This window comes from Vigna angularis, chromosome 8, assembly GCF_016808095.1.
Source record: "Vigna angularis cultivar LongXiaoDou No.4 chromosome 8, ASM1680809v1, whole genome shotgun sequence".
In the NCBI taxonomy this organism is placed as follows: Eukaryota; Viridiplantae; Streptophyta; class Magnoliopsida; order Fabales; family Fabaceae; genus Vigna; species Vigna angularis.
This window is the reverse complement of record NC_068977.1, coordinates 36,217,535-36,241,821: the sequence shown is the minus strand read 5'-3', so window position 1 is coordinate 36,241,821 and position 24,287 is coordinate 36,217,535.

Genomic DNA, 24,287 nt, shown 5'->3' with positions numbered 1-24,287 from the left:
TTTTTTTTTTTTTTTTTTTTTTTTTTTTTTTTTTTTTTTTTTTTTTTTTTTTTTTTTTTTTTTTTTTTTTTTTTTTTTTTTTTTTTTTTTTTTTTTTTTTTTTTTTTTTTTTTTTTTTTTTTTTTTTTTTTTTTTTTTTTTTTTTTTTTTTTTTTTTTTTTTTTTTTTTTTTTTTTTTTTTTTTTTTTTTTTTTTTTTTTTTTTTTTTTTTTTTTTTTTTTTTTTTTTTTTTTTTTTTTTTTTTTTTTTTTTTTTTTTTTTTTTTTTTTTTTTTTTTTTTTTTTTTTTTTTTTTTTTTTTTTTTTTTTTTTTTTTTTTTTTTTTTTTTTTTTTTTTTTTTTTTTTTTTTTTTTTTTTTTTTTTTTTTTTTTTTTTTTTTTTTTTTTTTTTTTTTTTTTTTTTTTTTTTTTTTTTTTTTTTTTTTTTTTTTTTTTTTTTTTTTTTTTTTTTTTTTTTTTTTTTTTTTTTTTTTTTTTTTTTTTTTTTTTTTTTTTTTTTTTTTTTTTTTTTTTTTTTTTTTTTTTTTTTTTTTTTTTTTTTTTTTTTTTTTTTTTTTTTTTTTTTTTTTTTTTTTTTTTTTTTTTTTTTTTTTTTTTTTTTTTTTTTTTTTTTTTTTTTTTTTTTTTTTTTTTTTTTTTTTTTTTTTTTTTTTTTTTTTTTTTTTTTTTTTTTTTTTTTTTTTTTTTTTTTTTTTTTTTTTTTTTTTTTTTTTTTTTTTTTTTTTTTTTTTTTTTTTTTTTTTTTTTTTTTTTTTTTTTTTTTTTTTTTTTTTTTTTTTTTTTTTTTTTTTTTTTTTTTTTTTTTTTTTTTTTTTTTTTTTTTTTTTTTTTTTTTTTTTTTTTTTTTTTTTTTTTTTTTTTTTTTTTTTTTTTTTTTTTTTTTTTTTTTTTTTTTTTTTTTTTTTTTTTTTTTTTTTTTTTTTTTTTTTTTTTTTTTTTTTTTTTTTTTTTTTTTTTTTTTTTTTTTTTTTTTTTTTTTTTTTTTTTTTTTTTTTTTTTTTTTTTTTTTTTTTTTTTTTTTTTTTTTTTTTTTTTTTTTTTTTTTTTTTTTTTTTTTTTTTTTTTTTTTTTTTTTTTTTTTTTTTTTTTTTTTTTTTTTTTTTTTTTTTTTTTTTTTTTTTTTTTTTTTTTTTTTTTTTTTTTTTTTTTTTTTTTTTTTTTTTTTTTTTTTTTTTTTTTTTTTTTTTTTTTTTTTTTTTTTTTTTTTTTTTTTTTTTTTTTTTTTTTTTTTTTTTTTTTTTTTTTTTTTTTTTTTTTTTTTTTTTTTTTTTTTTTTTTTTTTTTTTTTTTTTTTTTTTTTTTTTTTTTTTTTTTTTTTTTTTTTTTTTTTTTTTTTTTTTTTTTTTTTTTTTTTTTTTTTTTTTTTTTTTTTTTTTTTTTTTTTTTTTTTTTTTTTTTTTTTTTTTTTTTTTTTTTTTTTTTTTTTTTTTTTTTTTTTTTTTTTTTTTTTTTTTTTTTTTTTTTTTTTTTTTTTTTTTTTTTTTTTTTTTTTTTTTTTTTTTTTTTTTTTTTTTTTTTTTTTTTTTTTTTTTTTTTTTTTTTTTTTTTTTTTTTTTTTTTTTTTTTTTTTTTTTTTTTTTTTTTTTTTTTTTTTTTTTTTTTTTTTTTTTTTTTTTTTTTTTTTTTTTTTTTTTTTTTTTTTTTTTTTTTTTTTTTTTTTTTTTTTTTTTTTTTTTTTTTTTTTTTTTTTTTTTTTTTTTTTTTTTTTTTTTTTTTTTTTTTTTTTTTTTTTTTTTTTTTTTTTTTTTTTTTTTTTTTTTTTTTTTTTTTTTTTTTTTTTTTTTTTTTTTTTTTTTTTTTTTTTTTTTTTTTTTTTTTTTTTTTTTTTTTTTTTTTTTTTTTTTTTTTTTTTTTTTTTTTTTTTTTTTTTTTTTTTTTTTTTTTTTTTTTTTTTTTTTTTTTTTTTTTTTTTTTTTTTTTTTTTTTTTTTTTTTTTTTTTTTTTTTTTTTTTTTTTTTTTTTTTTTTTTTTTTTTTTTTTTTTTTTTTTTTTTTTTTTTTTTTTTTTTTTTTTTTTTTTTTTTTTTTTTTTTTTTTTTTTTTTTTTTTTTTTTTTTTTTTTTTTTTTTTTTTTTTTTTTTTTTTTTTTTTTTTTTTTTTTTTTTTTTTTTTTTTTTTTTTTTTTTTTTTTTTTTTTTTTTTTTTTTTTTTTTTTTTTTTTTTTTTTTTTTTTTTTTTTTTTTTTTTTTTTTTTTTTTTTTTTTTTTTTTTTTTTTTTTTTTTTTTTTTTTTTTTTTTTTTTTTTTTTTTTTTTTTTTTTTTTTTTTTTTTTTTTTTTTTTTTTTTTTTTTTTTTTTTTTTTTTTTTTTTTTTTTTTTTTTTTTTTTTTTTTTTTTTTTTTTTTTTTTTTTTTTTTTTTTTTTTTTTTTTTTTTTTTTTTTTTTTTTTTTTTTTTTTTTTTTTTTTTTTTTTTTTTTTTTTTTTTTTTTTTTTTTTTTTTTTTTTTTTTTTTTTTTTTTTTTTTTTTTTTTTTTTTTTTTTTTTTTTTTTTTTTTTTTTTTTTTTTTTTTTTTTTTTTTTTTTTTTTTTTTTTTTTTTTTTTTTTTTTTTTTTTTTTTTTTTTTTTTTTTTTTTTTTTTTTTTTTTTTTTTTTTTTTTTTTTTTTTTTTTTTTTTTTTTTTTTTTTTTTTTTTTTTTTTTTTTTTTTTTTTTTTTTTTTTTTTTTTTTTTTTTTTTTTTTTTTTTTTTTTTTTTTTTTTTTTTTTTTTTTTTTTTTTTTTTTTTTTTTTTTTTTTTTTTTTTTTTTTTTTTTTTTTTTTTTTTTTTTTTTTTTTTTTTTTTTTTTTTTTTTTTTTTTTTTTTTTTTTTTTTTTTTTTTTTTTTTTTTTTTTTTTTTTTTTTTTTTTTTTTTTTTTTTTTTTTTTTTTTTTTTTTTTTTTTTTTTTTTTTTTTTTTTTTTTTTTTTTTTTTTTTTTTTTTTTTTTTTTTTTTTTTTTTTTTTTTTTTTTTTTTTTTTTTTTTTTTTTTTTTTTTTTTTTTTTTTTTTTTTTTTTTTTTTTTTTTTTTTTTTTTTTTTTTTTTTTTTTTTTTTTTTTTTTTTTTTTTTTTTTTTTTTTTTTTTTTTTTTTTTTTTTTTTTTTTTTTTTTTTTTTTTTTTTTTTTTTTTTTTTTTTTTTTTTTTTTTTTTTTTTTTTTTTTTTTTTTTTTTTTTTTTTTTTTTTTTTTTTTTTTTTTTTTTTTTTTTTTTTTTTTTTTTTTTTTTTTTTTTTTTTTTTTTTTTTTTTTTTTTTTTTTTTTTTTTTTTTTTTTTTTTTTTTTTTTTTTTTTTTTTTTTTTTTTTTTTTTTTTTTTTTTTTTTTTTTTTTTTTTTTTTTTTTTTTTTTTTTTTTTTTTTTTTTTTTTTTTTTTTTTTTTTTTTTTTTTTTTTTTTTTTTTTTTTTTTTTTTTTTTTTTTTTTTTTTTTTTTTTTTTTTTTTTTTTTTTTTTTTTTTTTTTTTTTTTTTTTTTTTTTTTTTTTTTTTTTTTTTTTTTTTTTTTTTTTTTTTTTTTTTTTTTTTTTTTTTTTTTTTTTTTTTTTTTTTTTTTTTTTTTTTTTTTTTTTTTTTTTTTTTTTTTTTTTTTTTTTTTTTTTTTTTTTTTTTTTTTTTTTTTTTTTTTTTTTTTTTTTTTTTTTTTTTTTTTTTTTTTTTTTTTTTTTTTTTTTTTTTTTTTTTTTTTTTTTTTTTTTTTTTTTTTTTTTTTTTTTTTTTTTTTTTTTTTTTTTTTTTTTTTTTTTTTTTTTTTTTTTTTTTTTTTTTTTTTTTTTTTTTTTTTTTTTTTTTTTTTTTTTTTTTTTTTTTTTTTTTTTTTTTTTTTTTTTTTTTTTTTTTTTTTTTTTTTTTTTTTTTTTTTTTTTTTTTTTTTTTTTTTTTTTTTTTTTTTTTTTTTTTTTTTTTTTTTTTTTTTTTTTTTTTTTTTTTTTTTTTTTTTTTTTTTTTTTTTTTTTTTTTTTTTTTTTTTTTTTTTTTTTTTTTTTTTTTTTTTTTTTTTTTTTTTTTTTTTTTTTTTTTTTTTTTTTTTTTTTTTTTTTTTTTTTTTTTTTTTTTTTTTTTTTTTTTTTTTTTTTTTTTTTTTTTTTTTTTTTTTTTTTTTTTTTTTTTTTTTTTTTTTTTTTTTTTTTTTTTTTTTTTTTTTTTTTTTTTTTTTTTTTTTTTTTTTTTTTTTTTTTTTTTTTTTTTTTTTTTTTTTTTTTTTTTTTTTTTTTTTTTTTTTTTTTTTTTTTTTTTTTTTTTTTTTTTTTTTTTTTTTTTTTTTTTTTTTTTTTTTTTTTTTTTTTTTTTTTTTTTTTTTTTTTTTTTTTTTTTTTTTTTTTTTTTTTTTTTTTTTTTTTTTTTTTTTTTTTTTTTTTTTTTTTTTTTTTTTTTTTTTTTTTTTTTTTTTTTTTTTTTTTTTTTTTTTTTTTTTTTTTTTTTTTTTTTTTTTTTTTTTTTTTTTTTTTTTTTTTTTTTTTTTTTTTTTTTTTTTTTTTTTTTTTTTTTTTTTTTTTTTTTTTTTTTTTTTTTTTTTTTTTTTTTTTTTTTTTTTTTTTTTTTTTTTTTTTTTTTTTTTTTTTTTTTTTTTTTTTTTTTTTTTTTTTTTTTTTTTTTTTTTTTTTTTTTTTTTTTTTTTTTTTTTTTTTTTTTTTTTTTTTTTTTTTTTTTTTTTTTTTTTTTTTTTTTTTTTTTTTTTTTTTTTTTTTTTTTTTTTTTTTTTTTTTTTTTTTTTTTTTTTTTTTTTTTTTTTTTTTTTTTTTTTTTTTTTTTTTTTTTTTTTTTTTTTTTTTTTTTTTTTTTTTTTTTTTTTTTTTTTTTTTTTTTTTTTTTTTTTTTTTTTTTTTTTTTTTTTTTTTTTTTTTTTTTTTTTTTTTTTTTTTTTTTTTTTTTTTTTTTTTTTTTTTTTTTTTTTTTTTTTTTTTTTTTTTTTTTTTTTTTTTTTTTTTTTTTTTTTTTTTTTTTTTTTTTTTTTTTTTTTTTTTTTTTTTTTTTTTTTTTTTTTTTTTTTTTTTTTTTTTTTTTTTTTTTTTTTTTTTTTTTTTTTTTTTTTTTTTTTTTTTTTTTTTTTTTTTTTTTTTTTTTTTTTTTTTTTTTTTTTTTTTTTTTTTTTTTTTTTTTTTTTTTTTTTTTTTTTTTTTTTTTTTTTTTTTTTTTTTTTTTTTTTTTTTTTTTTTTTTTTTTTTTTTTTTTTTTTTTTTTTTTTTTTTTTTTTTTTTTTTTTTTTTTTTTTTTTTTTTTTTTTTTTTTTTTTTTTTTTTTTTTTTTTTTTTTTTTTTTTTTTTTTTTTTTTTTTTTTTTTTTTTTTTTTTTTTTTTTTTTTTTTTTTTTTTTTTTTTTTTTTTTTTTTTTTTTTTTTTTTTTTTTTTTTTTTTTTTTTTTTTTTTTTTTTTTTTTTTTTTTTTTTTTTTTTTTTTTTTTTTTTTTTTTTTTTTTTTTTTTTTTTTTTTTTTTTTTTTTTTTTTTTTTTTTTTTTTTTTTTTTTTTTTTTTTTTTTTTTTTTTTTTTTTTTTTTTTTTTTTTTTTTTTTTTTTTTTTTTTTTTTTTTTTTTTTTTTTTTTTTTTTTTTTTTTTTTTTTTTTTTTTTTTTTTTTTTTTTTTTTTTTTTTTTTTTTTTTTTTTTTTTTTTTTTTTTTTTTTTTTTTTTTTTTTTTTTTTTTTTTTTTTTTTTTTTTTTTTTTTTTTTTTTTTTTTTTTTTTTTTTTTTTTTTTTTTTTTTTTTTTTTTTTTTTTTTTTTTTTTTTTTTTTTTTTTTTTTTTTTTTTTTTTTTTTTTTTTTTTTTTTTTTTTTTTTTTTTTTTTTTTTTTTTTTTTTTTTTTTTTTTTTTTTTTTTTTTTTTTTTTTTTTTTTTTTTTTTTTTTTTTTTTTTTTTTTTTTTTTTTTTTTTTTTTTTTTTTTTTTTTTTTTTTTTTTTTTTTTTTTTTTTTTTTTTTTTTTTTTTTTTTTTTTTTTTTTTTTTTTTTTTTTTTTTTTTTTTTTTTTTTTTTTTTTTTTTTTTTTTTTTTTTTTTTTTTTTTTTTTTTTTTTTTTTTTTTTTTTTTTTTTTTTTTTTTTTTTTTTTTTTTTTTTTTTTTTTTTTTTTTTTTTTTTTTTTTTTTTTTTTTTTTTTTTTTTTTTTTTTTTTTTTTTTTTTTTTTTTTTTTTTTTTTTTTTTTTTTTTTTTTTTTTTTTTTTTTTTTTTTTTTTTTTTTTTTTTTTTTTTTTTTTTTTTTTTTTTTTTTTTTTTTTTTTTTTTTTTTTTTTTTTTTTTTTTTTTTTTTTTTTTTTTTTTTTTTTTTTTTTTTTTTTTTTTTTTTTTTTTTTTTTTTTTTTTTTTTTTTTTTTTTTTTTTTTTTTTTTTTTTTTTTTTTTTTTTTTTTTTTTTTTTTTTTTTTTTTTTTTTTTTTTTTTTTTTTTTTTTTTTTTTTTTTTTTTTTTTTTTTTTTTTTTTTTTTTTTTTTTTTTTTTTTTTTTTTTTTTTTTTTTTTTTTTTTTTTTTTTTTTTTTTTTTTTTTTTTTTTTTTTTTTTTTTTTTTTTTTTTTTTTTTTTTTTTTTTTTTTTTTTTTTTTTTTTTTTTTTTTTTTTTTTTTTTTTTTTTTTTTTTTTTTTTTTTTTTTTTTTTTTTTTTTTTTTTTTTTTTTTTTTTTTTTTTTTTTTTTTTTTTTTTTTTTTTTTTTTTTTTTTTTTTTTTTTTTTTTTTTTTTTTTTTTTTTTTTTTTTTTTTTTTTTTTTTTTTTTTTTTTTTTTTTTTTTTTTTTTTTTTTTTTTTTTTTTTTTTTTTTTTTTTTTTTTTTTTTTTTTTTTTTTTTTTTTTTTTTTTTTTTTTTTTTTTTTTTTTTTTTTTTTTTTTTTTTTTTTTTTTTTTTTTTTTTTTTTTTTTTTTTTTTTTTTTTTTTTTTTTTTTTTTTTTTTTTTTTTTTTTTTTTTTTTTTTTTTTTTTTTTTTTTTTTTTTTTTTTTTTTTTTTTTTTTTTTTTTTTTTTTTTTTTTTTTTTTTTTTTTTTTTTTTTTTTTTTTTTTTTTTTTTTTTTTTTTTTTTTTTTTTTTTTTTTTTTTTTTTTTTTTTTTTTTTTTTTTTTTTTTTTTTTTTTTTTTTTTTTTTTTTTTTTTTTTTTTTTTTTTTTTTTTTTTTTTTTTTTTTTTTTTTTTTTTTTTTTTTTTTTTTTTTTTTTTTTTTTTTTTTTTTTTTTTTTTTTTTTTTTTTTTTTTTTTTTTTTTTTTTTTTTTTTTTTTTTTTTTTTTTTTTTTTTTTTTTTTTTTTTTTTTTTTTTTTTTTTTTTTTTTTTTTTTTTTTTTTTTTTTTTTTTTTTTTTTTTTTTTTTTTTTTTTTTTTTTTTTTTTTTTTTTTTTTTTTTTTTTTTTTTTTTTTTTTTTTTTTTTTTTTTTTTTTTTTTTTTTTTTTTTTTTTTTTTTTTTTTTTTTTTTTTTTTTTTTTTTTTTTTTTTTTTTTTTTTTTTTTTTTTTTTTTTTTTTTTTTTTTTTTTTTTTTTTTTTTTTTTTTTTTTTTTTTTTTTTTTTTTTTTTTTTTTTTTTTTTTTTTTTTTTTTTTTTTTTTTTTTTTTTTTTTTTTTTTTTTTTTTTTTTTTTTTTTTTTTTTTTTTTTTTTTTTTTTTTTTTTTTTTTTTTTTTTTTTTTTTTTTTTTTTTTTTTTTTTTTTTTTTTTTTTTTTTTTTTTTTTTTTTTTTTTTTTTTTTTTTTTTTTTTTTTTTTTTTTTTTTTTTTTTTTTTTTTTTTTTTTTTTTTTTTTTTTTTTTTTTTTTTTTTTTTTTTTTTTTTTTTTTTTTTTTTTTTTTTTTTTTTTTTTTTTTTTTTTTTTTTTTTTTTTTTTTTTTTTTTTTTTTTTTTTTTTTTTTTTTTTTTTTTTTTTTTTTTTTTTTTTTTTTTTTTTTTTTTTTTTTTTTTTTTTTTTTTTTTTTTTTTTTTTTTTTTTTTTTTTTTTTTTTTTTTTTTTTTTTTTTTTTTTTTTTTTTTTTTTTTTTTTTTTTTTTTTTTTTTTTTTTTTTTTTTTTTTTTTTTTTTTTTTTTTTTTTTTTTTTTTTTTTTTTTTTTTTTTTTTTTTTTTTTTTTTTTTTTTTTTTTTTTTTTTTTTTTTTTTTTTTTTTTTTTTTTTTTTTTTTTTTTTTTTTTTTTTTTTTTTTTTTTTTTTTTTTTTTTTTTTTTTTTTTTTTTTTTTTTTTTTTTTTTTTTTTTTTTTTTTTTTTTTTTTTTTTTTTTTTTTTTTTTTTTTTTTTTTTTTTTTTTTTTTTTTTTTTTTTTTTTTTTTTTTTTTTTTTTTTTTTTTTTTTTTTTTTTTTTTTTTTTTTTTTTTTTTTTTTTTTTTTTTTTTTTTTTTTTTTTTTTTTTTTTTTTTTTTTTTTTTTTTTTTTTTTTTTTTTTTTTTTTTTTTTTTTTTTTTTTTTTTTTTTTTTTTTTTTTTTTTTTTTTTTTTTTTTTTTTTTTTTTTTTTTTTTTTTTTTTTTTTTTTTTTTTTTTTTTTTTTTTTTTTTTTTTTTTTTTTTTTTTTTTTTTTTTTTTTTTTTTTTTTTTTTTTTTTTTTTTTTTTTTTTTTTTTTTTTTTTTTTTTTTTTTTTTTTTTTTTTTTTTTTTTTTTTTTTTTTTTTTTTTTTTTTTTTTTTTTTTTTTTTTTTTTTTTTTTTTTTTTTTTTTTTTTTTTTTTTTTTTTTTTTTTTTTTTTTTTTTTTTTTTTTTTTTTTTTTTTTTTTTTTTTTTTTTTTTTTTTTTTTTTTTTTTTTTTTTTTTTTTTTTTTTTTTTTTTTTTTTTTTTTTTTTTTTTTTTTTTTTTTTTTTTTTTTTTTTTTTTTTTTTTTTTTTTTTTTTTTTTTTTTTTTTTTTTTTTTTTTTTTTTTTTTTTTTTTTTTTTTTTTTTTTTTTTTTTTTTTTTTTTTTTTTTTTTTTTTTTTTTTTTTTTTTTTTTTTTTTTTTTTTTTTTTTTTTTTTTTTTTTTTTTTTTTTTTTTTTTTTTTTTTTTTTTTTTTTTTTTTTTTTTTTTTTTTTTTTTTTTTTTTTTTTTTTTTTTTTTTTTTTTTTTTTTTTTTTTTTTTTTTTTTTTTTTTTTTTTTTTTTTTTTTTTTTTTTTTTTTTTTTTTTTTTTTTTTTTTTTTTTTTTTTTTTTTTTTTTTTTTTTTTTTTTTTTTTTTTTTTTTTTTTTTTTTTTTTTTTTTTTTTTTTTTTTTTTTTTTTTTTTTTTTTTTTTTTTTTTTTTTTTTTTTTTTTTTTTTTTTTTTTTTTTTTTTTTTTTTTTTTTTTTTTTTTTTTTTTTTTTTTTTTTTTTTTTTTTTTTTTTTTTTTTTTTTTTTTTTTTTTTTTTTTTTTTTTTTTTTTTTTTTTTTTTTTTTTTTTTTTTTTTTTTTTTTTTTTTTTTTTTTTTTTTTTTTTTTTTTTTTTTTTTTTTTTTTTTTTTTTTTTTTTTTTTTTTTTTTTTTTTTTTTTTTTTTTTTTTTTTTTTTTTTTTTTTTTTTTTTTTTTTTTTTTTTTTTTTTTTTTTTTTTTTTTTTTTTTTTTTTTTTTTTTTTTTTTTTTTTTTTTTTTTTTTTTTTTTTTTTTTTTTTTTTTTTTTTTTTTTTTTTTTTTTTTTTTTTTTTTTTTTTTTTTTTTTTTTTTTTTTTTTTTTTTTTTTTTTTTTTTTTTTTTTTTTTTTTTTTTTTTTTTTTTTTTTTTTTTTTTTTTTTTTTTTTTTTTTTTTTTTTTTTTTTTTTTTTTTTTTTTTTTTTTTTTTTTTTTTTTTTTTTTTTTTTTTTTTTTTTTTTTTTTTTTTTTTTTTTTTTTTTTTTTTTTTTTTTTTTTTTTTTTTTTTTTTTTTTTTTTTTTTTTTTTTTTTTTTTTTTTTTTTTTTTTTTTTTTTTTTTTTTTTTTTTTTTTTTTTTTTTTTTTTTTTTTTTTTTTTTTTTTTTTTTTTTTTTTTTTTTTTTTTTTTTTTTTTTTTTTTTTTTTTTTTTTTTTTTTTTTTTTTTTTTTTTTTTTTTTTTTTTTTTTTTTTTTTTTTTTTTTTTTTTTTTTTTTTTTTTTTTTTTTTTTTTTTTTTTTTTTTTTTTTTTTTTTTTTTTTTTTTTTTTTTTTTTTTTTTTTTTTTTTTTTTTTTTTTTTTTTTTTTTTTTTTTTTTTTTTTTTTTTTTTTTTTTTTTTTTTTTTTTTTTTTTTTTTTTTTTTTTTTTTTTTTTTTTTTTTTTTTTTTTTTTTTTTTTTTTTTTTTTTTTTTTTTTTTTTTTTTTTTTTTTTTTTTTTTTTTTTTTTTTTTTTTTTTTTTTTTTTTTTTTTTTTTTTTTTTTTTTTTTTTTTTTTTTTTTTTTTTTTTTTTTTTTTTTTTTTTTTTTTTTTTTTTTTTTTTTTTTTTTTTTTTTTTTTTTTTTTTTTTTTTTTTTTTTTTTTTTTTTTTTTTTTTTTTTTTTTTTTTTTTTTTTTTTTTTTTTTTTTTTTTTTTTTTTTTTTTTTTTTTTTTTTTTTTTTTTTTTTTTTTTTTTTTTTTTTTTTTTTTTTTTTTTTTTTTTTTTTTTTTTTTTTTTTTTTTTTTTTTTTTTTTTTTTTTTTTTTTTTTTTTTTTTTTTTTTTTTTTTTTTTTTTTTTTTTTTTTTTTTTTTTTTTTTTTTTTTTTTTTTTTTTTTTTTTTTTTTTTTTTTTTTTTTTTTTTTTTTTTTTTTTTTTTTTTTTTTTTTTTTTTTTTTTTTTTTTTTTTTTTTTTTTTTTTTTTTTTTTTTTTTTTTTTTTTTTTTTTTTTTTTTTTTTTTTTTTTTTTTTTTTTTTTTTTTTTTTTTTTTTTTTTTTTTTTTTTTTTTTTTTTTTTTTTTTTTTTTTTTTTTTTTTTTTTTTTTTTTTTTTTTTTTTTTTTTTTTTTTTTTTTTTTTTTTTTTTTTTTTTTTTTTTTTTTTTTTTTTTTTTTTTTTTTTTTTTTTTTTTTTTTTTTTTTTTTTTTTTTTTTTTTTTTTTTTTTTTTTTTTTTTTTTTTTTTTTTTTTTTTTTTTTTTTTTTTTTTTTTTTTTTTTTTTTTTTTTTTTTTTTTTTTTTTTTTTTTTTTTTTTTTTTTTTTTTTTTTTTTTTTTTTTTTTTTTTTTTTTTTTTTTTTTTTTTTTTTTTTTTTTTTTTTTTTTTTTTTTTTTTTTTTTTTTTTTTTTTTTTTTTTTTTTTTTTTTTTTTTTTTTTTTTTTTTTTTTTTTTTTTTTTTTTTTTTTTTTTTTTTTTTTTTTTTTTTTTTTTTTTTTTTTTTTTTTTTTTTTTTTTTTTTTTTTTTTTTTTTTTTTTTTTTTTTTTTTTTTTTTTTTTTTTTTTTTTTTTTTTTTTTTTTTTTTTTTTTTTTTTTTTTTTTTTTTTTTTTTTTTTTTTTTTTTTTTTTTTTTTTTTTTTTTTTTTTTTTTTTTTTTTTTTTTTTTTTTTTTTTTTTTTTTTTTTTTTTTTTTTTTTTTTTTTTTTTTTTTTTTTTTTTTTTTTTTTTTTTTTTTTTTTTTTTTTTTTTTTTTTTTTTTTTTTTTTTTTTTTTTTTTTTTTTTTTTTTTTTTTTTTTTTTTTTTTTTTTTTTTTTTTTTTTTTTTTTTTTTTTTTTTTTTTTTTTTTTTTTTTTTTTTTTTTTTTTTTTTTTTTTTTTTTTTTTTTTTTTTTTTTTTTTTTTTTTTTTTTTTTTTTTTTTTTTTTTTTTTTTTTTTTTTTTTTTTTTTTTTTTTTTTTTTTTTTTTTTTTTTTTTTTTTTTTTTTTTTTTTTTTTTTTTTTTTTTTTTTTTTTTTTTTTTTTTTTTTTTTTTTTTTTTTTTTTTTTTTTTTTTTTTTTTTTTTTTTTTTTTTTTTTTTTTTTTTTTTTTTTTTTTTTTTTTTTTTTTTTTTTTTTTTTTTTTTTTTTTTTTTTTTTTTTTTTTTTTTTTTTTTTTTTTTTTTTTTTTTTTTTTTTTTTTTTTTTTTTTTTTTTTTTTTTTTTTTTTTTTTTTTTTTTTTTTTTTTTTTTTTTTTTTTTTTTTTTTTTTTTTTTTTTTTTTTTTTTTTTTTTTTTTTTTTTTTTTTTTTTTTTTTTTTTTTTTTTTTTTTTTTTTTTTTTTTTTTTTTTTTTTTTTTTTTTTTTTTTTTTTTTTTTTTTTTTTTTTTTTTTTTTTTTTTTTTTTTTTTTTTTTTTTTTTTTTTTTTTTTTTTTTTTTTTTTTTTTTTTTTTTTTTTTTTTTTTTTTTTTTTTTTTTTTTTTTTTTTTTTTTTTTTTTTTTTTTTTTTTTTTTTTTTTTTTTTTTTTTTTTTTTTTTTTTTTTTTTTTTTTTTTTTTTTTTTTTTTTTTTTTTTTTTTTTTTTTTTTTTTTTTTTTTTTTTTTTTTTTTTTTTTTTTTTTTTTTTTTTTTTTTTTTTTTTTTTTTTTTTTTTTTTTTTTTTTTTTTTTTTTTTTTTTTTTTTTTTTTTTTTTTTTTTTTTTTTTTTTTTTTTTTTTTTTTTTTTTTTTTTTTTTTTTTTTTTTTTTTTTTTTTTTTTTTTTTTTTTTTTTTTTTTTTTTTTTTTTTTTTTTTTTTTTTTTTTTTTTTTTTTTTTTTTTTTTTTTTTTTTTTTTTTTTTTTTTTTTTTTTTTTTTTTTTTTTTTTTTTTTTTTTTTTTTTTTTTTTTTTTTTTTTTTTTTTTTTTTTTTTTTTTTTTTTTTTTTTTTTTTTTTTTTTTTTTTTTTTTTTTTTTTTTTTTTTTTTTTTTTTTTTTTTTTTTTTTTTTTTTTTTTTTTTTTTTTTTTTTTTTTTTTTTTTTTTTTTTTTTTTTTTTTTTTTTTTTTTTTTTTTTTTTTTTTTTTTTTTTTTTTTTTTTTTTTTTTTTTTTTTTTTTTTTTTTTTTTTTTTTTTTTTTTTTTTTTTTTTTTTTTTTTTTTTTTTTTTTTTTTTTTTTTTTTTTTTTTTTTTTTTTTTTTTTTTTTTTTTTTTTTTTTTTTTTTTTTTTTTTTTTTTTTTTTTTTTTTTTTTTTTTTTTTTTTTTTTTTTTTTTTTTTTTTTTTTTTTTTTTTTTTTTTTTTTTTTTTTTTTTTTTTTTTTTTTTTTTTTTTTTTTTTTTTTTTTTTTTTTTTTTTTTTTTTTTTTTTTTTTTTTTTTTTTTTTTTTTTTTTTTTTTTTTTTTTTTTTTTTTTTTTTTTTTTTTTTTTTTTTTTTTTTTTTTTTTTTTTTTTTTTTTTTTTTTTTTTTTTTTTTTTTTTTTTTTTTTTTTTTTTTTTTTTTTTTTTTTTTTTTTTTTTTTTTTTTTTTTTTTTTTTTTTTTTTTTTTTTTTTTTTTTTTTTTTTTTTTTTTTTTTTTTTTTTTTTTTTTTTTTTTTTTTTTTTTTTTTTTTTTTTTTTTTTTTTTTTTTTTTTTTTTTTTTTTTTTTTTTTTTTTTTTTTTTTTTTTTTTTTTTTTTTTTTTTTTTTTTTTTTTTTTTTTTTTTTTTTTTTTTTTTTTTTTTTTTTTTTTTTTTTTTTTTTTTTTTTTTTTTTTTTTTTTTTTTTTTTTTTTTTTTTTTTTTTTTTTTTTTTTTTTTTTTTTTTTTTTTTTTTTTTTTTTTTTTTTTTTTTTTTTTTTTTTTTTTTTTTTTTTTTTTTTTTTTTTTTTTTTTTTTTTTTTTTTTTTTTTTTTTTTTTTTTTTTTTTTTTTTTTTTTTTTTTTTTTTTTTTTTTTTTTTTTTTTTTTTTTTTTTTTTTTTTTTTTTTTTTTTTTTTTTTTTTTTTTTTTTTTTTTTTTTTTTTTTTTTTTTTTTTTTTTTTTTTTTTTTTTTTTTTTTTTTTTTTTTTTTTTTTTTTTTTTTTTTTTTTTTTTTTTTTTTTTTTTTTTTTTTTTTTTTTTTTTTTTTTTTTTTTTTTTTTTTTTTTTTTTTTTTTTTTTTTTTTTTTTTTTTTTTTTTTTTTTTTTTTTTTTTTTTTTTTTTTTTTTTTTTTTTTTTTTTTTTTTTTTTTTTTTTTTTTTTTTTTTTTTTTTTTTTTTTTTTTTTTTTTTTTTTTTTTTTTTTTTTTTTTTTTTTTTTTTTTTTTTTTTTTTTTTTTTTTTTTTTTTTTTTTTTTTTTTTTTTTTTTTTTTTTTTTTTTTTTTTTTTTTTTTTTTTTTTTTTTTTTTTTTTTTTTTTTTTTTTTTTTTTTTTTTTTTTTTTTTTTTTTTTTTTTTTTTTTTTTTTTTTTTTTTTTTTTTTTTTTTTTTTTTTTTTTTTTTTTTTTTTTTTTTTTTTTTTTTTTTTTTTTTTTTTTTTTTTTTTTTTTTTTTTTTTTTTTTTTTTTTTTTTTTTTTTTTTTTTTTTTTTTTTTTTTTTTTTTTTTTTTTTTTTTTTTTTTTTTTTTTTTTTTTTTTTTTTTTTTTTTTTTTTTTTTTTTTTTTTTTTTTTTTTTTTTTTTTTTTTTTTTTTTTTTTTTTTTTTTTTTTTTTTTTTTTTTTTTTTTTTTTTTTTTTTTTTTTTTTTTTTTTTTTTTTTTTTTTTTTTTTTTTTTTTTTTTTTTTTTTTTTTTTTTTTTTTTTTTTTTTTTTTTTTTTTTTTTTTTTTTTTTTTTTTTTTTTTTTTTTTTTTTTTTTTTTTTTTTTTTTTTTTTTTTTTTTTTTTTTTTTTTTTTTTTTTTTTTTTTTTTTTTTTTTTTTTTTTTTTTTTTTTTTTTTTTTTTTTTTTTTTTTTTTTTTTTTTTTTTTTTTTTTTTTTTTTTTTTTTTTTTTTTTTTTTTTTTTTTTTTTTTTTTTTTTTTTTTTTTTTTTTTTTTTTTTTTTTTTTTTTTTTTTTTTTTTTTTTTTTTTTTTTTTTTTTTTTTTTTTTTTTTTTTTTTTTTTTTTTTTTTTTTTTTTTTTTTTTTTTTTTTTTTTTTTTTTTTTTTTTTTTTTTTTTTTTTTTTTTTTTTTTTTTTTTTTTTTTTTTTTTTTTTTTTTTTTTTTTTTTTTTTTTTTTTTTTTTTTTTTTTTTTTTTTTTTTTTTTTTTTTTTTTTTTTTTTTTTTTTTTTTTTTTTTTTTTTTTTTTTTTTTTTTTTTTTTTTTTTTTTTTTTTTTTTTTTTTTTTTTTTTTTTTTTTTTTTTTTTTTTTTTTTTTTTTTTTTTTTTTTTTTTTTTTTTTTTTTTTTTTTTTTTTTTTTTTTTTTTTTTTTTTTTTTTTTTTTTTTTTTTTTTTTTTTTTTTTTTTTTTTTTTTTTTTTTTTTTTTTTTTTTTTTTTTTTTTTTTTTTTTTTTTTTTTTTTTTTTTTTTTTTTTTTTTTTTTTTTTTTTTTTTTTTTTTTTTTTTTTTTTTTTTTTTTTTTTTTTTTTTTTTTTTTTTTTTTTTTTTTTTTTTTTTTTTTTTTTTTTTTTTTTTTTTTTTTTTTTTTTTTTTTTTTTTTTTTTTTTTTTTTTTTTTTTTTTTTTTTTTTTTTTTTTTTTTTTTTTTTTTTTTTTTTTTTTTTTTTTTTTTTTTTTTTTTTTTTTTTTTTTTTTTTTTTTTTTTTTTTTTTTTTTTTTTTTTTTTTTTTTTTTTTTTTTTTTTTTTTTTTTTTTTTTTTTTTTTTTTTTTTTTTTTTTTTTTTTTTTTTTTTTTTTTTTTTTTTTTTTTTTTTTTTTTTTTTTTTTTTTTTTTTTTTTTTTTTTTTTTTTTTTTTTTTTTTTTTTTTTTTTTTTTTTTTTTTTTTTTTTTTTTTTTTTTTTTTTTTTTTTTTTTTTTTTTTTTTTTTTTTTTTTTTTTTTTTTTTTTTTTTTTTTTTTTTTTTTTTTTTTTTTTTTTTTTTTTTTTTTTTTTTTTTTTTTTTTTTTTTTTTTTTTTTTTTTTTTTTTTTTTTTTTTTTTTTTTTTTTTTTTTTTTTTTTTTTTTTTTTTTTTTTTTTTTTTTTTTTTTTTTTTTTTTTTTTTTTTTTTTTTTTTTTTTTTTTTTTTTTTTTTTTTTTTTTTTTTTTTTTTTTTTTTTTTTTTTTTTTTTTTTTTTTTTTTTTTTTTTTTTTTTTTTTTTTTTTTTTTTTTTTTTTTTTTTTTTTTTTTTTTTTTTTTTTTTTTTTTTTTTTTTTTTTTTTTTTTTTTTTTTTTTTTTTTTTTTTTTTTTTTTTTTTTTTTTTTTTTTTTTTTTTTTTTTTTTTTTTTTTTTTTTTTTTTTTTTTTTTTTTTTTTTTTTTTTTTTTTTTTTTTTTTTTTTTTTTTTTTTTTTTTTTTTTTTTTTTTTTTTTTTTTTTTTTTTTTTTTTTTTTTTTTTTTTTTTTTTTTTTTTTTTTTTTTTTTTTTTTTTTTTTTTTTTTTTTTTTTTTTTTTTTTTTTTTTTTTTTTTTTTTTTTTTTTTTTTTTTTTTTTTTTTTTTTTTTTTTTTTTTTTTTTTTTTTTTTTTTTTTTTTTTTTTTTTTTTTTTTTTTTTTTTTTTTTTTTTTTTTTTTTTTTTTTTTTTTTTTTTTTTTTTTTTTTTTTTTTTTTTTTTTTTTTTTTTTTTTTTTTTTTTTTTTTTTTTTTTTTTTTTTTTTTTTTTTTTTTTTTTTTTTTTTTTTTTTTTTTTTTTTTTTTTTTTTTTTTTTTTTTTTTTTTTTTTTTTTTTTTTTTTTTTTTTTTTTTTTTTTTTTTTTTTTTTTTTTTTTTTTTTTTTTTTTTTTTTTTTTTTTTTTTTTTTTTTTTTTTTTTTTTTTTTTTTTTTTTTTTTTTTTTTTTTTTTTTTTTTTTTTTTTTTTTTTTTTTTTTTTTTTTTTTTTTTTTTTTTTTTTTTTTTTTTTTTTTTTTTTTTTTTTTTTTTTTTTTTTTTTTTTTTTTTTTTTTTTTTTTTTTTTTTTTTTTTTTTTTTTTTTTTTTTTTTTTTTTTTTTTTTTTTTTTTTTTTTTTTTTTTTTTTTTTTTTTTTTTTTTTTTTTTTTTTTTTTTTTTTTTTTTTTTTTTTTTTTTTTTTTTTTTTTTTTTTTTTTTTTTTTTTTTTTTTTTTTTTTTTTTTTTTTTTTTTTTTTTTTTTTTTTTTTTTTTTTTTTTTTTTTTTTTTTTTTTTTTTTTTTTTTTTTTTTTTTTTTTTTTTTTTTTTTTTTTTTTTTTTTTTTTTTTTTTTTTTTTTTTTTTTTTTTTTTTTTTTTTTTTTTTTTTTTTTTTTTTTTTTTTTTTTTTTTTTTTTTTTTTTTTTTTTTTTTTTTTTTTTTTTTTTTTTTTTTTTTTTTTTTTTTTTTTTTTTTTTTTTTTTTTTTTTTTTTTTTTTTTTTTTTTTTTTTTTTTTTTTTTTTTTTTTTTTTTTTTTTTTTTTTTTTTTTTTTTTTTTTTTTTTTTTTTTTTTTTTTTTTTTTTTTTTTTTTTTTTTTTTTTTTTTTTTTTTTTTTTTTTTTTTTTTTTTTTTTTTTTTTTTTTTTTTTTTTTTTTTTTTTTTTTTTTTTTTTTTTTTTTTTTTTTTTTTTTTTTTTTTTTTTTTTTTTTTTTTTTTTTTTTTTTTTTTTTTTTTTTTTTTTTTTTTTTTTTTTTTTTTTTTTTTTTTTTTTTTTTTTTTTTTTTTTTTTTTTTTTTTTTTTTTTTTTTTTTTTTTTTTTTTTTTTTTTTTTTTTTTTTTTTTTTTTTTTTTTTTTTTTTTTTTTTTTTTTTTTTTTTTTTTTTTTTTTTTTTTTTTTTTTTTTTTTTTTTTTTTTTTTTTTTTTTTTTTTTTTTTTTTTTTTTTTTTTTTTTTTTTTTTTTTTTTTTTTTTTTTTTTTTTTTTTTTTTTTTTTTTTTTTTTTTTTTTTTTTTTTTTTTTTTTTTTTTTTTTTTTTTTTTTTTTTTTTTTTTTTTTTTTTTTTTTTTTTTTTTTTTTTTTTTTTTTTTTTTTTTTTTTTTTTTTTTTTTTTTTTTTTTTTTTTTTTTTTTTTTTTTTTTTTTTTTTTTTTTTTTTTTTTTTTTTTTTTTTTTTTTTTTTTTTTTTTTTTTTTTTTTTTTTTTTTTTTTTTTTTTTTTTTTTTTTTTTTTTTTTTTTTTTTTTTTTTTTTTTTTTTTTTTTTTTTTTTTTTTTTTTTTTTTTTTTTTTTTTTTTTTTTTTTTTTTTTTTTTTTTTTTTTTTTTTTTTTTTTTTTTTTTTTTTTTTTTTTTTTTTTTTTTTTTTTTTTTTTTTTTTTTTTTTTTTTTTTTTTTTTTTTTTTTTTTTTTTTTTTTTTTTTTTTTTTTTTTTTTTTTTTTTTTTTTTTTTTTTTTTTTTTTTTTTTTTTTTTTTTTTTTTTTTTTTTTTTTTTTTTTTTTTTTTTTTTTTTTTTTTTTTTTTTTTTTTTTTTTTTTTTTTTTTTTTTTTTTTTTTTTTTTTTTTTTTTTTTTTTTTTTTTTTTTTTTTTTTTTTTTTTTTTTTTTTTTTTTTTTTTTTTTTTTTTTTTTTTTTTTTTTTTTTTTTTTTTTTTTTTTTTTTTTTTTTTTTTTTTTTTTTTTTTTTTTTTTTTTTTTTTTTTTTTTTTTTTTTTTTTTTTTTTTTTTTTTTTTTTTTTTTTTTTTTTTTTTTTTTTTTTTTTTTTTTTTTTTTTTTTTTTTTTTTTTTTTTTTTTTTTTTTTTTTTTTTTTTTTTTTTTTTTTTTTTTTTTTTTTTTTTTTTTTTTTTTTTTTTTTTTTTTTTTTTTTTTTTTTTTTTTTTTTTTTTTTTTTTTTTTTTTTTTTTTTTTTTTTTTTTTTTTTTTTTTTTTTTTTTTTTTTTTTTTTTTTTTTTTTTTTTTTTTTTTTTTTTTTTTTTTTTTTTTTTTTTTTTTTTTTTTTTTTTTTTTTTTTTTTTTTTTTTTTTTTTTTTTTTTTTTTTTTTTTTTTTTTTTTTTTTTTTTTTTTTTTTTTTTTTTTTTTTTTTTTTTTTTTTTTTTTTTTTTTTTTTTTTTTTTTTTTTTTTTTTTTTTTTTTTTTTTTTTTTTTTTTTTTTTTTTTTTTTTTTTTTTTTTTTTTTTTTTTTTTTTTTTTTTTTTTTTTTTTTTTTTTTTTTTTTTTTTTTTTTTTTTTTTTTTTTTTTTTTTTTTTTTTTTTTTTTTTTTTTTTTTTTTTTTTTTTTTTTTTTTTTTTTTTTTTTTTTTTTTTTTTTTTTTTTTTTTTTTTTTTTTTTTTTTTTTTTTTTTTTTTTTTTTTTTTTTTTTTTTTTTTTTTTTTTTTTTTTTTTTTTTTTTTTTTTTTTTTTTTTTTTTTTTTTTTTTTTTTTTTTTTTTTTTTTTTTTTTTTTTTTTTTTTTTTTTTTTTTTTTTTTTTTTTTTTTTTTTTTTTTTTTTTTTTTTTTTTTTTTTTTTTTTTTTTTTTTTTTTTTTTTTTTTTTTTTTTTTTTTTTTTTTTTTTTTTTTTTTTTTTTTTTTTTTTTTTTTTTTTTTTTTTTTTTTTTTTTTTTTTTTTTTTTTTTTTTTTTTTTTTTTTTTTTTTTTTTTTTTTTTTTTTTTTTTTTTTTTTTTTTTTTTTTTTTTTTTTTTTTTTTTTTTATTTTTTTTTTTTTTTTTTTTTTTTTTTTTTTTTTTTTTTTTTTTTTTTTTTTTTTTTTTTTTTTTTTTTTTTTTTTTTTTTTTTTTTTTTTTTTTTTTTTTTTTTTTTTTTTTTTTTTTTTTTTTTTTTTTTTTTTTTTTTTTTTTTTTTTTTTTTTTTTTTTTTTTTTTTTTTTTTTTTTTTTTTTTTTTTTTTTTTTTTTTTTTTTTTTTTTTTTTTTTTTTTTTTTTTTTTTTTTTTTTTTTTTTTTTTTTTTTTTTTTTTTTTTTTTTTTTTTTTTTTTTTTTTTTTTTTTTTTTTTTTTTTTTTTTTTTTTTTTTTTTTTTTTTTTTTTTTTTTTTTTTTTTTTTTTTTTTTTTTTTTTTTTTTTTTTTTTTTTTTTTTTTTTTTTTTTTTTTTTTTTTTTTTTTTTTTTTTTTTTTTTTTTTTTTTTTTTTTTTTTTTTTTTTTTTTTTTTTTTTTTTTTTTTTTTTTTTTTTTTTTTTTTTTTTTTTTTTTTTTTTTTTTTTTTTTTTTTTTTTTTTTTTTTTTTTTTTTTTTTTTTTTTTTTTTTTTTTTTTTTTTTTTTTTTTTTTTTTTTTTTTTTTTTTTTTTTTTTTTTTTTTTTTTTTTTTTTTTTTTTTTTTTTTTTTTTTTTTTTTTTTTTTTTTTTTTTTTTTTTTTTTTTTTTTTTTTTTTTTTTTTTTTTTTTTTTTTTTTTTTTTTTTTTTTTTTTTTTTTTTTTTTTTTTTTTTTTTTTTTTTTTTTTTTTTTTTTTTTTTTTTTTTTTTTTTTTTTTTTTTTTTTTTTTTTTTTTTTTTTTTTTTTTTTTTTTTTTTTTTTTTTTTTTTTTTTTTTTTTTTTTTTTTTTTTTTTTTTTTTTTTTTTTTTTTTTTTTTTTTTTTTTTATTTTTTTTTTTTTTTTTTTTTTTTTTTTTTTTTTTTTTTTTTTTTTTTTTTTTTTTTTTTTTTTTTTTTTTTTTTTTTTTTTTTTTTTTTTTTTTTTTTTTTTTTTTTTTTTTTTTTTTTTTTTTTTTTTTTTTTTTTTTTTTTTTTTTTTTTTTTTTTTTTTTTTTTTTTTTTTTTTTTTTTTTTTTTTTTTTTTTTTTTTTTTTTTTTTTTTTTTTTTTTTTTTTTTTTTTTTTTTTTTTTTTTTTTTTTTTTTTTTTTTTTTTTTTTTTTTTTTTTTTTTTTTTTTTTTTTTTTTTTTTTTTTTTTTTTTTTTTTTTTTTTTTTTTTTTTTTTTTTTTTTTTTTTTTTTTTTTTTTTTTTTTTTTTTTTTTTTTTTTTTTTTTTTTTTTTTTTTTTTTTTTTTTTTTTTTTTTTTTTTTTTTTTTTTTTTTTTTTTTTTTTTTTTTTTTTTTTTTTTTTTTTTTTTTTTTTTTTTTTTTTTTTTTTTTTTTTTTTTTTTTTTTTTTTTTTTTTTTTTTTTTTTTTTTTTTTTTTTTTTTTTTTTTTTTTTTTTTTTTTTTTTTTTTTTTTTTTTTTTTTTTTTTTTTTTTTTTTTTTTTTTTTTTTTTTTTTTTTTTTTTTTTTTTTTTTTTTTTTTTTTTTTTTTTTTTTTTTTTTTTTTTTTTTTTTTTTTTTTTTTTTTTTTTTTTTTTTTTTTTTTTTTTTTTTTTTTTTTTTTTTTTTTTTTTTTTTTTTTTTTTTTTTTTTTTTTTTTTTTTTTTTTTTTTTTTTTTTTTTTTTTTTTTTTTTTTTTTTTTTTTTTTTTTTTTTTTTTTTTTTTTTTTTTTTTTTTTTTTTTTTTTTTTTTTTTTTTTTTTTTTTTTTTTTTTTTTTTTTTTTTTTTTTTTTTTTTTTTTTTTTTTTTTTTTTTTTTTTTTTTTTTTTTTTTTTTTTTTTTTTTTTTTTTTTTTTTTTTTTTTTTTTTTTTTTTTTTTTTTTTTTTTTTTTTTTTTTTTTTTTTTTTTTTTTTTTTTTTTTTTTTTTTTTTTTTTTTTTTTTTTTTTTTTTTTTTTTTTTTTTTTTTTTTTTTTTTTTTTTTTTTTTTTTTTTTTTTTTTTTTTTTTTTTTTTTTTTTTTTTTTTTTTTTTTTTTTTTTTTTTTTTTTTTTTTTTTTTTTTTTTTTTTTTTTTTTTTTTTTTTTTTTTTTTTTTTTTTTTTTTTTTTTTTTTTTTTTTTTTTTTTTTTTTTTTTTTTTTTTTTTTTTTTTTTTTTTTTTTTTTTTTTTTTTTTTTTTTTTTTTTTTTTTTTTTTTTTTTTTTTTTTTTTTTTTTTTTTTTTTTTTTTTTTTTTTTTTTTTTTTTTTTTTTTTTTTTTTTTTTTTTTTTTTTTTTTTTTTTTTTTTTTTTTTTTTTTTTTTTTTTTTTTTTTTTTTTTTTTTTTTTTTTTTTTTTTTTTTTTTTTTTTTTTTTTTTTTTTTTTTTTTTTTTTTTTTTTTTTTTTTTTTTTTTTTTTTTTTTTTTTTTTTTTTTTTTTTTTTTTTTTTTTTTTTTTTTTTTTTTTTTTTTTTTTTTTTTTTTTTTTTTTTTTTTTTTTTTTTTTTTTTTTTTTTTTTTTTTTTTTTTTTTTTTTTTTTTTTTTTTTTTTTTTTTTTTTTTTTTTTTTTTTTTTTTTTTTTTTTTTTTTTTTTTTTTTTTTTTTTTTTTTTTTTTTTTTTTTTTTTTTTTTTTTTTTTTTTTTTTTTTTTTTTTTTTTTTTTTTTTTTTTTTTTTTTTTTTTTTTTTTTTTTTTTTTTTTTTTTTTTTTTTTTTTTTTTTTTTTTTTTTTTTTTTTTTTTTTTTTTTTTTTTTTTTTTTTTTTTTTTTTTTTTTTTTTTTTTTTTTTTTTTTTTTTTTTTTTTTTTTTTTTTTTTTTTTTTTTTTTTTTTTTTTTTTTTTTTTTTTTTTTTTTTTTTTTTTTTTTTTTTTTTTTTTTTTTTTTTTTTTTTTTTTTTTTTTTTTTTTTTTTTTTTTTTTTTTTTTTTTTTTTTTTTTTTTTTTTTTTTTTTTTTTTTTTTTTTTTTTTTTTTTTTTTTTTTTTTTTTTTTTTTTTTTTTTTTTTTTTTTTTTTTTTTTTTTTTTTTTTTTTTTTTTTTTTTTTTTTTTTTTTTTTTTTTTTTTTTTTTTTTTTTTTTTTTTTTTTTTTTTTTTTTTTTTTTTTTTTTTTTTTTTTTTTTTTTTTTTTTTTTTTTTTTTTTTTTTTTTTTTTTTTTTTTTTTTTTTTTTTTTTTTTTTTTTTTTTTTTTTTTTTTTTTTTTTTTTTTTTTTTTTTTTTTTTTTTTTTTTTTTTTTTTTTTTTTTTTTTTTTTTTTTTTTTTTTTTTTTTTTTTTTTTTTTTTTTTTTTTTTTTTTTTTTTTTTTTTTTTTTTTTTTTTTTTTTTTTTTTTTTTTTTTTTTTTTTTTTTTTTTTTTTTTTTTTTTTTTTTTTTTTTTTTTTTTTTTTTTTTTTTTTTTTTTTTTTTTTTTTTTTTTTTTTTTTTTTTTTTTTTTTTTTTTTTTTTTTTTTTTTTTTTTTTTTTTTTTTTTTTTTTTTTTTTTTTTTTTTTTTTTTTTTTTTTTTTTTTTTTTTTTTTTTTTTTTTTTTTTTTTTTTTTTTTTTTTTTTTTTTTTTTTTTTTTTTTTTTTTTTTTTTTTTTTTTTTTTTTTTTTTTTTTTTTTTTTTTTTTTTTTTTTTTTTTTTTTTTTTTTTTTTTTTTTTTTTTTTTTTTTTTTTTTTTTTTTTTTTTTTTTTTTTTTTTTTTTTTTTTTTTTTTTTTTTTTTTTTTTTTTTTTTTTTTTTTTTTTTTTTTTTTTTTTTTTTTTTTTTTTTTTTTTTTTTTTTTTTTTTTTTTTTTTTTTTTTTTTTTTTTTTTTTTTTTTTTTTTTTTTTTTTTTTTTTTTTTTTTTTTTTTTTTTTTTTTTTTTTTTTTTTTTTTTTTTTTTTTTTTTTTTTTTTTTTTTTTTTTTTTTTTTTTTTTTTTTTTTTTTTTTTTTTTTTTTTTTTTTTTTTTTTTTTTTTTTTTTTTTTTTTTTTTTTTTTTTTTTTTTTTTTTTTTTTTTTTTTTTTTTTTTTTTTTTTTTTTTTTTTTTTTTTTTTTTTTTTTTTTTTTTTTTTTTTTTTTTTTTTTTTTTTTTTTTTTTTTTTTTTTTTTTTTTTTTTTTTTTTTTTTTTTTTTTTTTTTTTTTTTTTTTTTTTTTTTTTTTTTTTTTTTTTTTTTTTTTTTTTTTTTTTTTTTTTTTTTTTTTTTTTTTTTTTTTTTTTTTTTTTTTTTTTTTTTTTTTTTTTTTTTTTTTTTTTTTTTTTTTTTTTTTTTTTTTTTTTTTTTTTTTTTTTTTTTTTTTTTTTTTTTTTTTTTTTTTTTTATTTTTTTTTTTTTTTTTTTTTTTTTTTTTTTTTTTTTTTTTTTTTTTTTTTTTTTTTTTTTTTTTTTTTTTTTTTTTTTTTTTTTTTTTTTTTTTTTTTTTTTTTTTTTTTTTTTTTTTTTTTTTTTTTTTTTTTTTTTTTTTTTTTTTTTTTTTTTTTTTTTTTTTTTTTTTTTTTTTTTTTTTTTTTTTTTTTTTTTTTTTTTTTTTTTTTTTTTTTTTTTTTTTTTTTTTTTTTTTTTTTTTTTTTTTTTTTTTTTTTTTTTTTTTTTTTTTTTTTTTTTTTTTTTTTTTTTTTTTTTTTTTTTTTTTTTTTTTTTTTTTTTTTTTTTTTTTTTTTTTTTTTTTTTTTTTTTTTTTTTTTTTTTTTTTTTTTTTTTTTTTTTTTTTTTTTTTTTTTTTTTTTTTTTTTTTTTTTTTTTTTTTTTTTTTTTTTTTTTTTTTTTTTTTTTTTTTTTTTTTTTTTTTTTTTTTTTTTTTTTTTTTTTTTTTTTTTTTTTTTTTTTTTTTTTTTTTTTTTTTTTTTTTTTTTTTTTTTTTTTTTTTTTTTTTTTTTTTTTTTTTTTTTTTTTTTTTTTTTTTTTTTTTTTTTTTTTTTTTTTTTTTTTTTTTTTTTTTTTTTTTTTTTTTTTTTTTTTTTTTTTTTTTTTTTTTTTTTTTTTTTTTTTTTTTTTTTTTTTTTTTTTTTTTTTTTTTTTTTTTTTTTTTTTTTTTTTTTTTTTTTTTTTTTTTTTTTTTTTTTTTTTTTTTTTTTTTTTTTTTTTTTTTTTTTTTTTTTTTTTTTTTTTTTTTTTTTTTTTTTTTTTTTTTTTTTTTTTTTTTTTTTTTTTTTTTTTTTTTTTTTTTTTTTTTTTTTTTTTTTTTTTTTTTTTTTTTTTTTT